This window comes from Vicugna pacos, chromosome 7 (assembly GCF_048564905.1).
Source record: "Vicugna pacos chromosome 7, VicPac4, whole genome shotgun sequence".
Classification (NCBI taxonomy): Eukaryota; Metazoa; Chordata; class Mammalia; order Artiodactyla; family Camelidae; genus Vicugna; species Vicugna pacos.
Genome location: NC_132993.1, coordinates 42,682,700 through 42,702,393, shown reverse-complemented (window position 1 = coordinate 42,702,393; position 19,694 = coordinate 42,682,700). Strand labels below are relative to the sequence as shown.

The 19,694-nt window shown below is 43.4% G+C and overlaps 1 protein-coding gene across 16 annotated transcripts in view; it reads right to left on the bottom strand.

The window, feature by feature from the left end:
* JAZF1 (JAZF zinc finger 1) overlaps positions 1-19,694 on the bottom strand; it is a 461,275-nt gene that overhangs the window by 144,047 nt on the left and 297,534 nt on the right. For 2 of the 16 annotated variants that reach the window (XM_072964780.1, XM_072964783.1), the window contains exon 1: positions 4,650-4,668. The exons of 12 other annotated variants lie outside the window; for them this stretch is intronic. The gene's annotated coding sequence lies outside the window, so the exon portion shown is untranslated. Of the gene's footprint in view, positions 1-3,684; positions 3,761-4,649; positions 4,669-4,736; positions 4,826-19,694 lie in introns of those variants that run through there. 2 more of the 16 variants (XM_072964779.1, XM_072964781.1) reach the window with 2 other exon arrangements.

The following is a 19,694-nucleotide window of genomic DNA, read 5'->3' as shown; positions in this document are numbered from 1 at the left end:
CGAGTTAGTTTACCCAGGCTTTCCAGCCAGGTTTAGCCAATGGAAAGCACCAGTAGGAAATCAGAGGGTGAAAAGAGAGGATTCTGCTGATGAGCCATTGCAACATAGGCTGTTTCCCCAGCTGAGAACACCTCCTCCTGACTTCTCCATAGCCATGCTCAGATTCATCCTCCAAGCCCACTGTGAAGGGTACCTCCCCCTCCAAAGCACTCCAGGAACCCACTTGGTAGAATTTGCTTTAGTACACACGTCTATTAAAAGGATGAACTACACTTTAAAGTGATTATGTTCCCAACAGACGCGGCTTCTCCAAAGCTAGCACCCTGTTTCTCTTTGTCCCCAGCACTTAGCACAGAGGCTAGCAAGTAACTGATCACTGAAAGGATCAATAAATGAGTGAAAGGTAATAGGATTCTTAGTTATCAGATGACATCATAATTATATGCCAGGAGGCAGTATTTTCTAACTGGGTCTACAGAGCTACTTCATCTAAATTTCTACTCTGGGGTGACCTAGTCTATTTCTTCTAAATAGAACTGCTGGGATCCAGCTCCAGACAGCGGCAGCTCACCACATTAAACCGGCTATCTCTGGCAGTAACTAACTAGCTCCCTGCAATCCCACATCACCTGGCAGGGTATTTTCTGCTTATTATGCTAATTAGACTTTACTTGAAAGATGTAATTATTGCTGCAACCCAAGGAAATAATTAATGGCCAATTTTAGTGGGCAAAATATTCATTAATCAAGTCAACAGACAGGAGACCTGCAGAGTTTAAGAAAGATCCTTAGAGAAGAGAAAAAAAGATAATCACTGAGCGATTTCTCTGTTTCATAAATATAGGTTAAATCTATTCAATTACAGTCTCTTGGAAGTTTACTGGAAGTTTATCTGAAAAGATATAGTCCAATGACTCCTAATGAAGTCTTGGTTTAAACTTTTGAGTTCTAAAATGCATCGCTCAACAGAATTATTTCATCATTGTACTGCATGAAAAAGTGCAGCAAAGATGAGACAGCATTCGTCTCATACTTGGTCTCTCGAAAATGTTTATTCACAAGGGTTTCTAAATGCAACAAACATCAGCCTCTATTTTCTATATGAAAGGCAGGGACGGAGGTATTACAGTGAGAACACTATTCGGTTTGCTGGATGTTTCTATCATTTTTGTCCCCTACAAACACTCAGCCTTTTAAAGCCAAGGGTGAGAGGACATTTTAAGTTCTTCTAACACCTTAGTAATCAGAGCCCAGGGAAATATTCGCCAATGGAAAACAAAAGAGTGATCCAGAGATCAGATCAAACCCACACTTACTATTTCAAAGATATTTCAATCCCTAACAGCATTGTCTGGCATATAAAATGATAAACAACCCCCACCCTGGCCTGTTCCCCACAGCCCTTCTCTTCAATGCCCTTTTATAATATTCATATCCTCAGATTTATGTCAACTGTGTATTTACCAGACGTGTCTCCCCATTACATTATAAGGGGCTTAAGGGACCAGAAAAGATGGGTCACAGAAGGCAGCATACAGTAACTGACAGTCAAGTTTGTATTTTTTACACCAAAAAAAACTGCCATGTTTTCATTTAATTTTAAATGCTAACAACCATATTCTAGCCTCCACATGCTCATAAAGCTGTTTAACAGTCCAGAAAGAAAAAATAATAATAATTTTGTTTTAAATAATGTTCACCATCCTACATCTTAATAGTCTGGACACCGAAGCATTTTTCATTCAGAGTAATGATCTCCAGGAGTAAAAATAATATAATTATAACTGAACTACTTGGTCAGCTAAATCACAACCAGAAATGCACTGGTATGAATTTCATTTGCTGTGTCAAAAATCTTCATTCTGGACCATCAACATAGCACTAAATTTTGATCTGTCATTGAAAACAGGTCGCTTCTATTTCTGGCTTACAGCATGGTAACAGGGTACAGCAATTGGCAAAGACAGCTAATATTTCACATTAAATCTCCCCACCTGACCTTCTGAATCAAAAGTGGGGAGCCACATGAATAAGGAACTATTTATTACATATACATCTCCTTTACTTCTCAAAAAAAAAATCTCTTCAAGCATGGAAAGAAAGTAAGATAAAAATTCTTGGGAAGAAAATTTGTTGTTGACAGGATGGCCACTGAAGACCTGTGAAGGGTGTGGGTTTTACTCCTGAGCTGTTGCTTCTGGGAAACAGACAGGGGAAGCACTGAGAGCTCAAGGTGGCTAAGCAGTCCTAGGACAAAGCCGGAAGAGGCATTTCTAATGAAGGAACACGGACCAGGGGACATGCCCTCCACTCCAGCTGTGGCCCCTGAGGGCCCTCTGCTGTCCACTGCCACTGAGAGCTAAGGTGCACACAGGGAGCGTGAAATACAGGCACTGTAGGAGAGAGCAAGCCTCCTGAGATTCTCCTCTACAGCTTGGTTTGACATCACATGTGGATCCCTCTTTATACCATGTTTTTACCTTCTTTTAAATACAACTTTGAGAAAAACTTTGCAGGTATGTCCCTTCCTTTATCACTCCCAACCCCAGCCTGGGCAAGGTGACCCCCTCATCTGCTCCCAGTGCACCCTCTAGTTACCCACATCTGCACACTCACCTCACAGCTCTGAAACCGCCCGGCCGGCGTTGTCTCCCATCAGGCCACGGTTCTCCCTGGGAGCTTTATAAACTAGTTTACACCTGGGTACTGCCCCAGCAATTCTGATTTAATTGCTCTGGGACGAAAGACCCACTAAGCGAAGGCACCTGGGGCTGTAAAGTCTCCTCAGGTGATTCTAATAAGCTAATACGAGAACCACTGCTGATGCAGCGCCGGGAGGACACGCACTGTGACCGTTCACCCCTGACTCCCCAACTCAGCCCCACCCTGGCACCTAGCACAGCGCCTGCTCACTAAAAATTAATTGAATCAACAAAAAATGTTGTCCAATGATTGGAGAAGAAAGTGGGGTAAAGATAGGAGGGGCATTCAGCATGGGATATACATTAACAGTTCTTTTCAAGCTGGATATGCATCAGAATCAAGGGAAGGGCCTGTTACGACTCCAATTGCTGGGCCCCACCCCCAAGAATATGCATTTCTAACAGGTTCCCAGGTGATGCAAATGCTTCCAGAACCACTGCACTAAAAACCACCAAAGCTGCCTAGTCATCTTAGACTCAGTGACACATAGTAACACGTGACAACTGGGGCTGCAGGCGTCTCTGACTGTGTGGCCAAGGACAGTAATATTGTGGGGAATATCACAGGGAAGGATTGCTTCCCGCAGACCAGGGCCAAGGAAACCACCCCTCTGTACTCTCAGCTCCACTGGGGCTCTTTAATTTTCATGGCTTAAGTATCTGAATCATCCATCATGTGCTCACAACCATTCAGAATTAAGGCGTGGCCAGCAAGAACAATAGTCTGCATCAAGGTCTGAGTAAAAATTACAGAACATTTTCCTAGAAATAGGCCCAAGACCAAATTTTCCCAGCGTACCAGTGGCAGACTTGTGCCAGAAAACAAACCCATGGCTGCTTGTTAAATCAACTCAAGCACTAGATTCTACAGCTCTAAAAATACAGTAGTTTAAAATCCAAGCTCCTAATAGCCACCCAAATCCAAGCTTCTAACAGCCACCCAAATGCTGTACTAGAATTACTTAGGGAAAAAAATACGCACTTTCTTCAACTGCTCTCAGTTAAGAGATTTCTTTCTTAAGAGACAAAGGTAAGGAGTAAGGAAAATGCCCAGCACATCAGGTTTTCCCACGAGTGTAGTGGTTACTGGTTCCCAGAAATGGGAAGGAGGGAATTCTTGTTGGCCCTTCCCGCTGCCCTCCAATCACACGAGCCACTGAATAGCGGCACAAATGGAATCGTGACAGTGATCTGGGCAGGGCTATTCTCTCCAGAGCTAGTTGTCAGTCCTCTGGATTCCAGCCAGGAGTGATAAATCTGGGTGTCAGAAAACTGAATACTTCTGGGTTGTGAAACAGTTAATCTGCAAGGAGTTTCTGGAGGAGAAGTAAACAGGAAATTGTGGCTTCTGAAAAAGACCTGTTATGAGGGAAAGAGTGGCATAAAGGTGGAGGAAACCCCTACACCAAAATTCTAAAGCTGAACATACAGCCATAGTGACCTAATGACTCTATGGAATGACACAGTGGCCAAACGTAATGTGTACGTACCCTGGATGGGAACCTGGAACAGAAAAAGGACATTTGGTAAAAACTAAGAAGATCTGAATAAAGTATGAACTTTAATTATCAATTTGGTTTGTAATTGTGACAGATACTATACTAATGTGAGATGTTAATAACAGGGAAAACTGGGTGTGGGGATATCTAACTCTGTACTGTCTGTAATTTACCTGTAATTGTAAAACTATTCTAAAATAAAATATTAAAAAAAATTAAGGAACTGATACTCTGAGACATCTGTTAAAGGTGGTAGATACACTGATGTCTGTTGCATTACTTTCTGTGATGCTTAAAATATTTTTGAAGTATTTCATAATTTAGAATATAATTTGTAACTATGAAAACAATACACATATATACACATTTCACACCCCACTCCCACCCAAAAAGGGACTGGTATTCGTTTTGATAAGGATGCTTTGCTGGAAATAGGCCTGAAACACACCCTCATCCAACAGTTGCCACAGATCCTTTTTGTCTGAGCCTCCTTGGACCTTTGGCTCTGTCACCACGGAGGGACACCTTCCCCCACCTCAGGATGATCCTTGGAGGACAACTGTGAAGGACATGAACTTGGTCGCATCTCCTCTCCAGGCTCCAGTCTCTGTTTCTCCCATCACATCCACCAGAGAACCTTCCGCATGACATCATACTCCCATTCCCATGGAACCTTAAACCCAGCTAGACCCCTTTACATGTGAGCTATGAACGGCCTTCGGATGTTCCAAGGAGCAGAGGCATTTTAACAAGGACAAAGAAGAGCCTCCTTCCACAGGAGGGAACTGAATAGTGGAATTTCAAGGCACTGGGACAGACTGAGGGCCACCTATGTCTTCAGGCCAAGCCACACGGGTACTGCCCCATGTCTCTTGTTTGCTTCAGACTGGACTGTGTTTAGTCAGAGGTAAAGCTCACTCACTCCCCTTGCTCCAGTGCCCTCTCTAACTGAGATGATTCCAGTGCCAGCCCAGAGCTCCTGAAGTCAGAGAAACTAACACACTGATTTCTTACACTGTCCAACCTACAAAGGAGTTAAAAACAGGTGGTGGACCCGCTAGAATGGGAACGCAGGAAACAGGGGCTAAGAGGCCTAGACAACCCAGAAACTAGACTCTAATCCCTGGAAGAGTGGGACGTTCATGACCGCACACATGGTCCCGAGGACGGCTATTTTCGCCCGGCTGCTGGAACGCCAGTACCACGGAATGCGTGTGGCAGCCAGCCTTCTCCAGATAGCTCTGCCTTGGGTCTCACCCAGACCTAATGAGTGAAGATGAGGGCAGGGGGGCCAAGGGGACATTGTTTGGGAGCTAAAGAAGTAAAACTGTGAGCTTACTAGCCGTGTTCTAGACCCACAGTGTGTCCCTACCTGGTTCTTCCTTGCCCATACCTCTGCCATCATCTCATTCTGGGCTGTTCCCTTCCCCTCCACCCTTCAGTGGGGTCAAATCCAACCCATCCCCAAAGGGCCCATTAAGTCCTAAGTGCAGCCCAGTAGTTCTCTGATTTTTACCTCATTCATTCTTTCACTCCACAAGTACTCACTGAACACCTACTACGTGCCAGGTACCACTCTAGGCACTAGACATAGAGCAGTGAACAAAAAACGGAAAAATCCCTTCTGTTGGGGACTTTACATCCTGGAACAGGAAAAGGTCAGTAAGAAAATAAGCGAATACATACTACTATGTACACTATATCGGGAAGAAAACGGAGGAAGAACAGGGAAAGGGAGGCTGGGAGACAGTTCTGGTCCCTTAACCAGCACACACAGCATAGACCATTATTTCACCTGGTTAGTGTTTCTGTGTTACCTCTACAGCTAGATACCCTACATTCAAGAAGGACAGGGGCTGTTTCAGGCTTCTTTGAGCCCAGGATTGTACACCCAATAGATGTTTAATCAAGTGTGTTGAATGAAAGAATTTATATAATGCAGGTGATTCCTATTTTAGAAACTTAGCCACGTATCTCACCCCTGGCTCCTGGGCAACAAGTGCAGCACTGACGAGACACCAGTGAATTAACCAGATGAGATTCAGGCCCTCAAGATGTGCACATTTCGGTGAAGAAGATGGCCAAAGAAAAGTCAACAGGAAATAATTTCAATCTGTGACCATTTCTTTGAAGGGAACAAGCAGGGAGATGAAAAGGAGAATCCCAGCAAGGAGGTCAGGGAGGGCCTTTCTGAGAGGGTGACATTCCAGCCAAGATGTAAAGGATGAAAGGAGCCAGCCGGGCAATGGGAAGGACAGGGGTGTGGCTGGGACAGTGAGAGTGAGGCTCCCGGAGAAGGAGATGGTGCTGCAGGTGCTCAAGGAACTAGGGTAGTGCAGGGATGAGGCTGGGAGGGGGCGGGAGTGCAGGAATGAAGCTGGGAGGGGGTGGGAGTGCAGGAATGAAGGTAGGAGTGGGTGGGAGTGCAGAGGTGAGTCTGGGAGGGGCACAGGAGTGCAGGGGTAAGGCTGGGAGGGGGCGGGAGTGCAGAAATGAGGCTAGGAGGGGGAAAGGAGTACAGGGGTAAGGCTGAGAGAGGGACAGGACTGCAGGGGCAAGTCTGGGAGGGGGGAGGGAGTGCAGGGATGAGGCTGGGAGGGGACAGGATCTAGCTCTCACAGGCCCTTGTGAGGCACTGTAGGGGGTGTGGGTTTTATTCTATATACAATGGGAAGCCAAGGCAGGAGAGAACAAGAGATTTTATTTTCAGAAGAGTACTCTAACAAGATAATCCCAGAATCAGGGTAATCACCTGTCCCAGTTTGTCGGGACAATGTCATTTTATGCCTACTGTGGCAGGGTTTATTAATAGCACCCCATTTCCCTCTCCAAAGTATTAAAGATTCAAAGAAAAATTACATGGTCATCTCTCCCATTATTATAACTAATTTGATTCACTGTTACATGAAACCTGCTATTTCCCTGGCCACTCATGTCCCCCTCAAACCAAGTACTTACAGGAGAAGCTGGATACAACATATTCTATAATGTCAGATTAAGCCTGTCCTCCAGCACCAAAATTATTAAAAGTTTCTACTGTATCCTTTTTTCTTTTAAACACAGAAAAAAGAAGAAAATTCTACAAACTTCTCTCCATGATAGAGTTTTGTGTTTCATAACTGCTGCCTGGGGAAAACTTTTTCACCTATCAAATCTAAAATCTTTTTTCGTGGCTCAGCTGGAGCCTGTTCTTACTCAATATGGACAAACGGTCAGTCACTGCTCTCTGTACTGAGATACTGAGAGCCCTGTTCTCGCAGAAGCCTGCCAAAGTCACCTCCGAGGAGCCCCAGGTTACATAACCCCTGTTTCTCTAACCTCGCCTCTCAGGTCTTATTTTTCAAATGTCCAGTCATCCCTGTGGCTCCTCTGTTTACCCTCGCCAAGTTCTTCACACTGACACAGGACTGCTGAAGTTATACGCCAGAAGCGCTCTGCTATTTCCCCAATGAAATCTTTTCAGAAGCTTCAAATCTGTTCTCCTCCATGTCTGAGCCATGGACCAGGAAACTGGAAACAGCCCTGCCATACCAGGCTACGCCTCCCATCTTGCTTTCACCTGTCCTCCTTGGACCAGACCACCTAAAGAGAGGATTAAGTGTAATCTTACCGCGTCTGGGTTACAAAGGCATGCATGCGTGGCAACCTCTGGCAGCTTGGATTAGCCCCCCTTCTCATATTCCATCTTAGAACCACAGACTGTCAAGGCAGAGGCAACCTTAGGAACACTCTTTTCATTTAGCAGATTTATTTCAGGCTGATATAATAAAGAGCCCACAGAAGGGCTGTGGAACTAGTCCTGGACCAGAGCCCTGCCCTCCCTCATTCCCGGGAAATGCCACTGCCCTCTGATCGTTTTCTATTGATCTATGCCCACGTCTTTTCCTGTCCCTTTCCTTAACTTTGTTTTGCTTACTGAGGGTAGAGAATACATGTATTAGGTCTTTGTGTTATTTACAACATGGTATCTTTCGTGTAATCAGAACTCAACAGATATCTGCTGACCAGTGTGGGTACGGATTCTCTAGGCTTCTCATTTTTTTATGATACAGTCGAACAAGAGTAACATTGCCAATAATAACTATGAATGGACTACAATCTTGAAAAATATGAATGACTACGTTGTATACCTGAAACTTCTATAATATTGTATATGAACTATATACCTCAACAACAACAAAAAATTTTTAAGTAATATTGCCAGTCTTTGGGTAGGCACAGGCTCTGGGGACAAACAGACCCAGGTCTAAATCCAGGCTCTGCCACTAGTTTACTAGCTCACTGACCACGGGAAGGCTATTTCATCCTTCTTCATCAGAAAGATGGCCATAACATACCTCCTCTCTACGAAAGTGATGCGCAAACCAGGGCCTCTGCACATGTGTTCTTTCCTGAGCACAATTTCCTCTTCTCTTGCTTACTTTGCTCAGTTAACATAAGCTCCTACTTTCTTCTCTCAAGGTTAAGCTTTCACCAAAAACAAAACAAACAAAAAATCCTAACAGTACTAATACTAGAGATACCATTGTCCCCCTATCCTGAACTACTTAAAAACCCTCCTTAGAAAGAGATGAAACTATGTTATTACTTACATCCTTTTGCAATTTTTTTAAAGTGCTGAGATAACACCAAAATAGGGGGGATTCCAGAGGTTATCTGTGCATAAGTAGGAGTTAGGGAAGTATTTACATTTAGAGGAAGAACTCAGAAAAGCCTCCAGATAAGGTGTGAATCAATGGAAAACGGCACAGGGAAAACTAAGGGGAAAGGCAGCATGTGGATTCACACTGCAGCAGCGAGCCAACCTCCTTGACTGCGTCTTCCTCTTCTGACTTACAAACCCAGGGCAGCGGTTTTCATCCTGATACCCAGGGCTGATACCACACTGACATCTTGTGGTTACAAGTATCATGACACACAGGTGGTCCCAGAGCAGAAGAGACCTGCGTATTCCTATTACCATTTGCAGCATTTAAAAAACTGCAAATGTTTTCTCAACCACAAGCTCACTGTTTTCACACCACAGAAACAAAAGTGAGGAAAGGCAGTGGCTGTTGTATCAAGGAACATGTACACTGTCCAGCAGCTTAACTGTGATACTGGCATTTGGGCTCCAACTGCACTGGTGCTGGTACTCTGATAAATGTCGCCGTTTTCAAGCACTTGCCACTCTTGGGTGGGCATTTCTTCTTATCTGGTACCTGAGACTCCAGGTAGGAGACTTACTGAAACGTACTGACTGTTTTTAAAGTGAAATGAAAAGGGCATTCAAATACAACAAACCTACCTCTGATGAAGTCTAAGAGAGGAAGGGAAGAAACAGAAAAATAACCTGGTTCCTTGGAACTCCAAAATTAAATTTCTCTCCCAAGCATCTCAAGAGCTACCTGATGAAGGATGGAGGCCAGAAATCCTCCAGCCTGCAGAACCCCATGTGGTATTGTCTACTGCATCCAAAGCACTTGGGGGCTCTGGTGCAGCCCAGAGAGTGCAGAGTCCAAGAGGAAGTGGTCACGAGGCTTCCACGGAGTGCAGCGTTCATCTTTTAGAACGAGCGGTTTGGGGCACAGACAGACAGGTATGAAGGCACTGACAGCAGCAGGTTAAGGCCAACGGCCCTGGGAGTCCGACAAAACAGGACTGAATTCCTAGGCCTGTCACTTCCTAACTGTACATTTGGGCACGTTCCCCGAGCTCTCAAACCCTCACGTTCTGCATCTGAAAAGCAGGGATAATTCCTTTCACGTTGTGGTTGTGAAGAACCAATGAAATCGTGTGTAAAAGTGATGACTCAGCACATACTAAGGACACACAAATGGTAATGGTCAGCGTTAGCAGCTGGAGGGAGCAGCAGGTGCAGAGATGGGCAGAAAGGGCACTGTCACCTGTTGAAACCAGGAGTGTGTGAACACGGGGGGCATAGGACGGACAAGGACATGAATAGGGGGAGAGGAGGGAAGGGTGGGAGAACAGGGGCCACTGAGCACCAGGCTGAGGCATCTGACCAGTTCTTGCTTCCTCTGTGCTCCCCAAGTGTTGCCTGAATCTGCGTCGCTTAGTTTTTCATCTCGTTAGAGCCTCTCTCTCTAGAGGTTGTCGGGCTTCTTGGAGGCGTGGGTCCCACATCACGATGCACCCAGCAGAGGGCCGCGGGCACAGCAGATTGGCATCTGGCTTGGCCGCTTACTGTGCTGGGTCACTTTTGGCAAACTGATTAACGTCTCTTGGTTGCAGTTTCCTCACTAATAAAATAGGAATAAATCACAATCCCTGCCTCCTCTGGTGACTGTGAAGATGAAATGAGATAATGTAAGTGACAGGTGACATGAGACAGACTCAATAAACGGTAACTGCTCTCAGAGCCTGCTAGCAGCTATTTTCTATGAAATCCAGTCTTGAAGACCTAAGGATGTGCTTAGGGAGGATTGCACAATATTGTCACGAAAATATTTTTCAGGGATTTGTTGAGAAAATTGGGTTATCATCTTAATTTCTCAGCATTATGCAACTTCTCAGTTCTTAAGCATAGTTCCAAATACACCCCAGGGCAGTACTGCCCTTAACTGCTTCTCCAGACAAAACCTTTTAAAATTTCTACCAAAAGAAGGCAGTCGGCACCACCTCACCCTGATGATCCAAACAAGTGGGCAAATTATGCCGTAATAAGATGGTTTAACCCCAACATCTGCTCCTACCTGCTGACAAGGTGTCGCCACAGGTTCTAACACTAAATAGAGCAGGAAAATCTTTTAAAAAATAGTAACATTTGTGGAGTTTTGTTCATAATTAAAAACTGATGTAACTGTAGAAAAAGTGGAAAATCTATAAAATCACAGAAAATAAAAGTTACCTATAATTAACTATCCTGACAGTTTTTGTGCTTTTGCTGTACTTCCTTTTAGTCTTCTTTGCATGTCTTTAAAAATCTGGAATCAGTCTTATCTTTTCACTTATTGTTACCTAAACAGTTTAATATTTCACTTTTCATAAAAAATTTAGAATACTCGTTTAGTACATAAAGCTGCCTGCGACACTAAGAGGTCCTGAAAGACATGGGAGATGAAGACCGTGTTCTCCAGAAGCCTGTGCTTTGGCTAAGGATACATGACAACACACTGGAAAAATAACTACTGGTACAAGGACTGATGGCAGAAAGGGGCGGTGTAAACAAACAGGTAAGGGGGTTCAAACCTAGACAAGACTGCCATGGCCTAGAATGGCCTTGAGAGGGTTTAATGAAGGAAGACATAAGTCAGACTGTACAGCACTGTAAGTCTACAGTTAATTTTGACTTGCTAATGACTCTACTCACTTCCTCCCTCCTTCCCAACATACACAACGATGGATACACTGAGGTCTTTCCCACTGTTATGCCTTTACTAACACGGACAACATTGAGCTCCTGCAAAAGCTGTTTTCCAAAATACCACAAATGAGCCTAACAGTAATTCAGAGCAATTTTTTAATTGTGTTTTTGTTCAGGAGGAAAACCTGAGCTTTGTGTGAAAATCAAGACATTATCTTTTAGAAGTAAATCCTGAAATTCCAGATTCCTGGCGTCTAAATAATATCCAGTGCAATGCAACATTGTGTATACGACATTGGCAGGAACAAAACATGTTAGGCAAACACTATTCCACACGTGATCTTGAAGCCTGGACCCACTCATCAACCACACTTAATTCCTGGAGAAAGACTTTCCTGAGTAGCGTGTCTTCACCCACCTACTTGCTCATTTATAAAACACTAAGTCTTGTTAACAAGTTCAGCCCTGGGCTAGGCTCTGGAGACACAAAGGTGAAGGGGCCCAGAAGGACAGTGTTCCTGCCCTCAGGGAGCTGACATAGGAGGGGCTGACAAGCAGAGAGACAATTACACTTTAATGTGACAAACACTATGGGTAAAAGCTAGGCTAAGGAACACGGATGCTAGGCACAGAAGCTGGGCTAAGGGGTGAGACCAGAAGGGGTACCAGATTAACTGAGGCTTGGAGAACCAGGAAAGACTTCTCAGAAGATATGTAAGTTGAAGGAAATAGCAAATAGTCAGGTGAGGCAGTAAAAGAGGTGTCTAGGAAGGGGGAAGAGCACTTTAGAAAAACCCTGGTGACACACTGAAATCCAGAAAAGAGGCGTTCAGAATGGCCAGGTCGGAGAGTGCAAAAGGGAGGATTTGGGTGAGGGATGAGGCTGGAGGGGAAGCTGTATGTAGGTGATGTGCATATGTGAGTGTGTGTGTGTATGCACGCCCCCACACATACATACACTCATTTAGACCTCAGAAGAATCCTATCATTATTACCTTCATTTTACAGATAAGGAAACTGAGGCCCATGAGAGCACCAGTGGGTGATAAACAGTAAGTAGCCAAAAGATACTGCACAGGGAGGGACATGTCGAATTCTGCATCAGTGGAAAAGCACTGTTGATGCGTGGGGAGTGCTCTGGGGGTTCAGAGTGGACACCAGGGAGGTCTGCTTGGAAGTGGTGATGAAATCTTTACCAAGCTTCCAAGAGAGATTAAAGGGCCCATTTACTTTCACCTGACCTTCAAGGTCCTGAGTCTGCAATTTGAGGGACTGTATGATAAGTAGAACAGAAATCTTTGTCCTCAAGGAATTTATCATCTACAAGGGCTATACCATACCAGGGCACCGGAAGCACCTCGTAGCCCTTGGCAAAGATTCCACAGGTTGGACTACATTCTAAAGAACCACGTCCAGTTGAATCACAGGTTGAAAGATGGCCAAGCTTCTGCCAGGAAGAGAAAGCCTAGACCACAGAGCAAGTAACCACAGCCAAGGCCCCAGTACTTCTCTGGGTGTGACAAGCCCAGGACAGCCCCAGGGCCATCCCCTCACACATTCCTACAGCCCTGCTGTCCTGACCTGCTCTCCCACCAACAGTGCCCACTCGGCACTGCAACTGTCTGGGGCTATTCTTCGTCACCTCACTGCTGAAAACGTGCCACTTAAGAGTGATCCTTTTTTCTAAAGATGTTTTGTTCCCATTCTTTTTTCTTTTTTTTGAATTGAAGTATAGTTGGTTTACAATGTTGTGTCAGTCTCTGGTACACAGCACAATGCTTCAGTCATACATATACATACATATATTCCTTTTCATATTCTTTTTCACTATAGGTCACTACAAGTCACTGAATATAGTTCCCTGTGCTATACTGTAGGATCCTGTTGTTTATCTATTTTATATGCAGTAGTTAGTATCTGCAAATCTCAAACTCCCAATTTATCCCTTACCAGCCCCTTCCCACTCTGGTAACCAAAAGTTTGTTTTCTCTGTCTGTGAATCTGTGTTTCTGCTTTGCAAATAAGCTCATTTGTGTCATTTTTTTTAAGATTCCGTATGTCATATGGTATTTTTTTCTTTCTCTTTCTGACTTCACTTAGTATGACAATCTCTAGGTCCATCCATGTTGCTGCAAATAGCATTATTTTATTCTTTTTTATGGCTGAGTGGTATTTCATTGTGTGTATGTATGTGTGTCTACACACACACACCACTTTATCCAATCATCTGTCGATGGACATTTAGGTTGTTTCTATGTCATGGCTATTGTAAATAGTGCTGCTATGAACATCGGGGTGCATGTATCTTTTCAAATTAGAGTTCCCTTTGGATATATGTCCAGAAGTGGAGTTGCTGGATCATATGGTAAGTCTATTTTTAGTATTTTAAGGAATCTCCATACTGTTTTCCATAATGGCAGCACCAAATTACATTCCCATCAACAGTGTAGGAGAGTTCCCTTTTCTCCACATGCTCTCCAGCATTTATCTTTTGTGGACTTTTTTAATGATTGTTCCCACTCTTAACATTAACTCAGTCAACCCCTTATTCCCTTTCCCTCAAAATTCTGAGTAAGGAAGAGAAATGAAATTAAACTTTCAGTGTCTCTAACAGGCTCCAAACAGCAACCTCCAATCTAAATCCTTACAGCCACCAGCCTGAGAAAAAAGATATGTTTGTCCTCACAAAGCAGATGACAAAACAGGAAAAGGTACACTGCCCTGCCTCAGTTCACTCACATGGCTCATCAGGGCACAAGCAGGATCCAAACCCCATTCTGACTCCAAGCTCAGCCTCTCACTCTACTAGATCCCTTAGTTACACAGAAAGAAAAACGGGTCATTTGAAAATATACCATCTTTCTCAAACTGGAGGATACTGTGTTTGCTAGAGAAGTGTGGTCAAGAGCCCAGTCTGAGGTTTTAAGATTCTACTTTGATATCATGTCCTCAACTCCTAAACCTTCATTTCTGGTTTGGTGGTGTATTTAGTCTTGTCAGTATGGCTCTCACAGCCCCAGATGCTGGACTGATATGAAATGGATAGATTTTTGTCCAGATTTCAGAAACCCTAAATTCTAGACCAGCCTTCCACAGTGGCTACAGCTTCGTGAGAGATGGGGTAGGGCTGGGATTACTCTGGCCACATGCACACTGCTGTTATTTGGAGCTTTGGCACCAAAATTCACCATGGCTCTGGTAAAGATGGGGCAGGTAAGATGTCAGTGAGTGACTCACAAATAGGAGGATCATGTAATTTACTGTCCAAACCACCGGGACGCCTCTGAGAGTAGAAGGGGACATTAGTAATTAAACCAGGACAAATGCATACACCAGGCTGGGCCAGGGCAAAGCAGAACGAATGGTCTCCTGGTCAGAGGAGCTCTTTTACCCTCTGGTTTAAGGCTTAGATTACAGCAAGTCCAGAGGCCTGGCTGGGTCTGGTCCCCAGGCTTACCACCTCATCCTGTTGCCAAGAGCAACACTGGCTTCTAAAGATGAAGCCCCAAGAAAAGAAAAACTACAAAAAGTATTTTTCTCCAAAGCCCAGAGCTAGCCTAGACCACCTGCCCTAAGCCGTGCAGGCAGCCTGTGTTCTTACCGCATCTAGGCCTTGGGCCAAGAGAATGTCCTCCCCTAGAGAGGAATATGAAAGTAAGAGAAAGGAAATGTAGCGCAGACACAGAACTTTCAACGTTTCAGGCACCAGACCAGTGGTCCCGGGCACTTGTAGCCCAATAAGAGCTTGATCTAGAACCTAGATTAGCTCCCTTGCCCTTCAAGCCCCAGTTTCCTCCTAGAGATCAGAACACCTCTAAGAGAGAGATGTATATTGAATAATGAATCCCCCTAGAACGTGCTGGTCCCAAGAAACCCTCACTGTAGGGAAATCCTACTGACAGCGCCCATGTCGTTAGTGTCACGATGTAAAGCATCAAGGTAAATGCTATTTCTTTTCAAGTGTACAAATGTATGTGGCTCTTATAATTTGTGTATTTATAAAAAGAGTCATTATCCTGGAGACCAGCCAGCATTTACAGATCCAGTACTCTGACGCTGACACAGACCTGTACACCTAGTAGTCACTTACTAAATATTCTCTCAACTGAGTAGAACCAAATTAAGTATCTTTCAGATAAATGGAACCAGGGGTCCTTAATGCTGAGGGGTTAAAAAGAGGTGTCCACGGAGTGGCTGAAGTTGCCACACCCCCCTCACTTCGGTTTCCTACTGCATCAGGTCAGAACTGCTTTGATTTGCTGCCCCAAGTGGGCTTCACACCTTCCCCCCTATTCGCCAGTGTGTCTTTTTCCATTACCCATGTTTAGAAACAGATTCTTTAATTTATGGGCATTTAGGGCTGGGGAAAGCCTCCAAGCCCCAGGCTCACCACAGACTCAGGCCCCTAAATGGTAACAGCTGAGGAGGCTCGTCAGGGGGTGATGGCCTGTCTCCTATCCCTGCAGAAACGGCCTGAATGGATGGGCCTATGGACCCAGCCCCGAGCCAGTCTCAGGGGCTGCCCCAGTGGGGTCTCACTCGGGGTGGGGGGGTAGTTGTTTCCATAGTGAAGAAGGAAATCATCTTTCTTTGTGTCTGGCGTTAGGAAACAGTGGTTCCTAAATGTCAGCTCGCGGACTGTTTCTGATTTCTAACGAGAGATAAACCAACGAAAAGGACAGTCTTTTACTTGGAGGTTATACGCTGGGTGTAAAAATATCCCGTCTTTTGCGATATGATGTTGACACTAGATGGTATTTTTTTGGTAAGCCTTTAACTGGCAAAACCACCACCATCACCACCGCCACCACCAAACCCATCAGCATATTGATGAAGTTTTTTGGAAAAACTGTACTTGCCCATGAAAAGCAGAAGTCTAGGAAACACTCCTCAAGACAGGGCTTCTGAAGAACAGAGAAGTAGTCATGGGGTGGAGAGAGTGGGGTGAACATTCTTGTCTCAGACCTGCAATGTGTTCAGTGCAACACAGACCCAAGTTCATACAAGAAGGTGAAGGCAACGCAGATGTCCTCAGACCTACTGCACAGCACGCTCTGAGTTCATAGAATCTCAGCTCGTTCTTATAACTGCTCTGCAGAACACAGATGACATTTCCCATTTTACAGCCAAGGACATAAAGGAAGGGTCAGTGGTGCAAATAACCCATCCAAGGTAACACAAGTACTTAGTGGAAGGTTGGTGTTCAGCCTCACAGCCTGTTTTCTTTCCCTGTAGTATTAGGGGGACATGGGAAGGCAGGGGCTTCAGGTCTTTATTGAACAAGCACAACAAAGCCTCCAAGTTAATCGCTGGAGATGTGGAAGGAGGCTATTTCTATATTGAAACCCAGGTGATTGCAAAGAAGTTACAGTGGAATTTTGTTTAGTCTCGGTATTTGCTAATGGCTTTATTTGAATATTTTACCTCTGGAAATGGCCTTCATTAAAATATGACCAAGTTCAAATAAAAAAAGGCCCAAGTTCAATATGAAACAACAACCTAATCTCAGATGTTATACTGCAAAGTTAACATTATTCAGCCAAATCTAAATTACCCAAGCAGTTGCCATTCTCCTTTTCTTTACCTTTGGGAATTTTACTGCTTGTTGCCATCTCTAAAAAAGGTGAGGGCAGGCTAAAACAACTGTTTCTTTGAACTATCAGAGTATAAGTGGAAGGGTTTTGAAAAAAATGAGGACCAAAGAGTTCACTTGAATATCATCTGTTTTAACCTTGTTATTGCTACTTTCCAAAATGGCACAAACCAGTGTGGGTGTACTCCTTAGGGTCATACAGCATTTAGTTTCAGCATATTAGTATTAGCGTAACTGTCACGAATAACGGTAGGATTTGGCACCTCATTTGGAAAGTCTCCTTTGTCATAACTCTGTTAAGTGTTGGTGAATAATATTGGGCAATCAATCATTCATTCATTCAACAAATATGTACTGAGTGTCTATTAAATGCCAGCTATTGTTCAGGGTGACAGGGACACAGATGTGAATTAAAAATAGACAGAAACTCCTGCCATTATGCACTTTTCATCTAGTTTACTGATGATACACAGTAAAAACTTTACTTCTTAAAATTATAATGGGAAATTTTAATTAAAAATATTCTCACTTTTGGGCAGTTTTCATAGAACACAGAAACCCATATGAATTGCTCAGATTTCTTTATTTTTCCCTATTAAGAGAAAAAATTACTTCACAAAAAATTTAAAACAGTATATCTCAAATGAAGCAAAATCATGCAGACATATTTTGTTAATATCCATCTTCCTAAAGTATCTTCCTTGCATTTTCTTCTCCCTTCTAGGGCTTGGGGGTGATTCAAGGGACTGTGCTGAAATGTTTTTAGAGGATTTTCCCCAGGAGGAAAATGGTTCCCAACCCAGGACTCACACTTGCAATGTCCTGCCAAGTCAAAGTCACTTCCTATAAAACCAATAATTTTTTTTTAATGCTGGGCCATTAAATAACATAGCAACATTTTATTCAGAAAACTCTGCCAGAAGTTTATTATTATTATGAAATGTCTTAAGAATGAAGGCAAAAGAGTGAGGATGAGGCAATGCAATCAAGAGTGAGTATCTGATGTATCACATTTCTTTTTTGGGGAGGAATTGCTAACAGATGAAAAGCAAGTCCTTTAAAAATCCCCTCTTGAATAAATATCAAATACATGCAACAGAACATACTGGAATCATATGGGAAGTTACTACAAAGGCAACTGCTAACTTTCTTTATCCCAAACAGATGCATGGTAGATAAAAATGACTACAGAACATTGTAAGATCTAAGTAATGAATGAAAGGCTATAGTGGAAAAAAATCTATGAAATCCCATGGAAATGATTTACTATATAAAATGAGAACCATTTAGAACATTTGCGTCAGCTGAGATATAAGACTTGTTTTTCAACCTCTGTTCAAATCTTTTCTTATGTTTCACAAGCTAATTATTCAAAAGATTTTAAAAAAGAAATCAAAGTTATCTTTTGTTATTTTCATTGGCAGTAATCAGAACCAAGTTTGCCAGCAAAGTGAAGATTATACATTCACCTGGGTAGTGACTGTAGTTCATTGCTTTCAAGCAGAAAGCAAATCACAGGATAAAGTGAAAGGTTCAGACTAAGTAATACAGACATATTCCCGGAAAGTCAGGCATTAGCAGTCAAACAGGGCCTTCCCGGCCAAAGCACCAACCTCAGGTTCTATCTAGTTTAAAGCACCCTTACTTTCAAGACTTAAAAATAGCAAGTTAATAATACAGCTCGACTACTTAACATCAGGGTATAAAAGCATGTGAGCTGATGAGATTCAGAAAACACGAACGAGGATGCCGTAGGCTGTGCACCTCTAGATTTAGATCTGAGCAAACCAGGAGCAAAGAGAGCCCTTCAAGCAGTTGGCACAAAGTGGAGAATATTTTTTAAAGAATTGAAGAGGAGTGTTCAGTTTAAATACACATATGGAGAATGCAGCCTCGGCCCTGACTGTAGTGCAGTTGAAATTTTATAGGCCTGTGGAAGGCAGGCATGGAATACAAACAAATCAATGTGGACAGGAGTAAGAGATAAACAGTTTTAAATGTCTAGTACAACTAAGATGTTTCTGTAGCCAGGTTCACTGCCAGAAGGGGAGACTTGGAAAATTTTCAGTCTGGCTATTCCAATTACAGGGCTTTACGAAACCACAGAAGACACAGCAGTGCCTTTCTGAGAAAAGCAATGATGCCTTGTGCAGGTAGATCTCCAAGGTGAGTGTGACTTGTTGTGGACAACCCTGCATAAGCAAGAGCTGTTAATCCTTTCAAGTTTTGGCTTTCATTCTTTCTGGAAGGCAGTCGGGAAGATCTTGTATATTTCATATTATCTATTTGTCAGCTTGAGACTTGTACCATTAAAAAAGTGCATGAGTTACTACGAAACTTTCTACTATTTATAAAATAAAGTATAGGTTCTCAGTTACCATCTTGACTTTAAAATAGTTTTTATTTATCCTTGCATTGGTTTAAAACTTAAACTTTAAATAATGGCTCTCTTTTGGTTTGAGGGGAGAGGATAACAAAAGTTTTGATTTCTATTCTGGTCCTGACCAAACGGATTTCATAAACATTTACTAAGAAGATGTCAAGTTTGAACTAAACTGCCCCCATGATAAAGGTATGAACCTCCTTATGATATA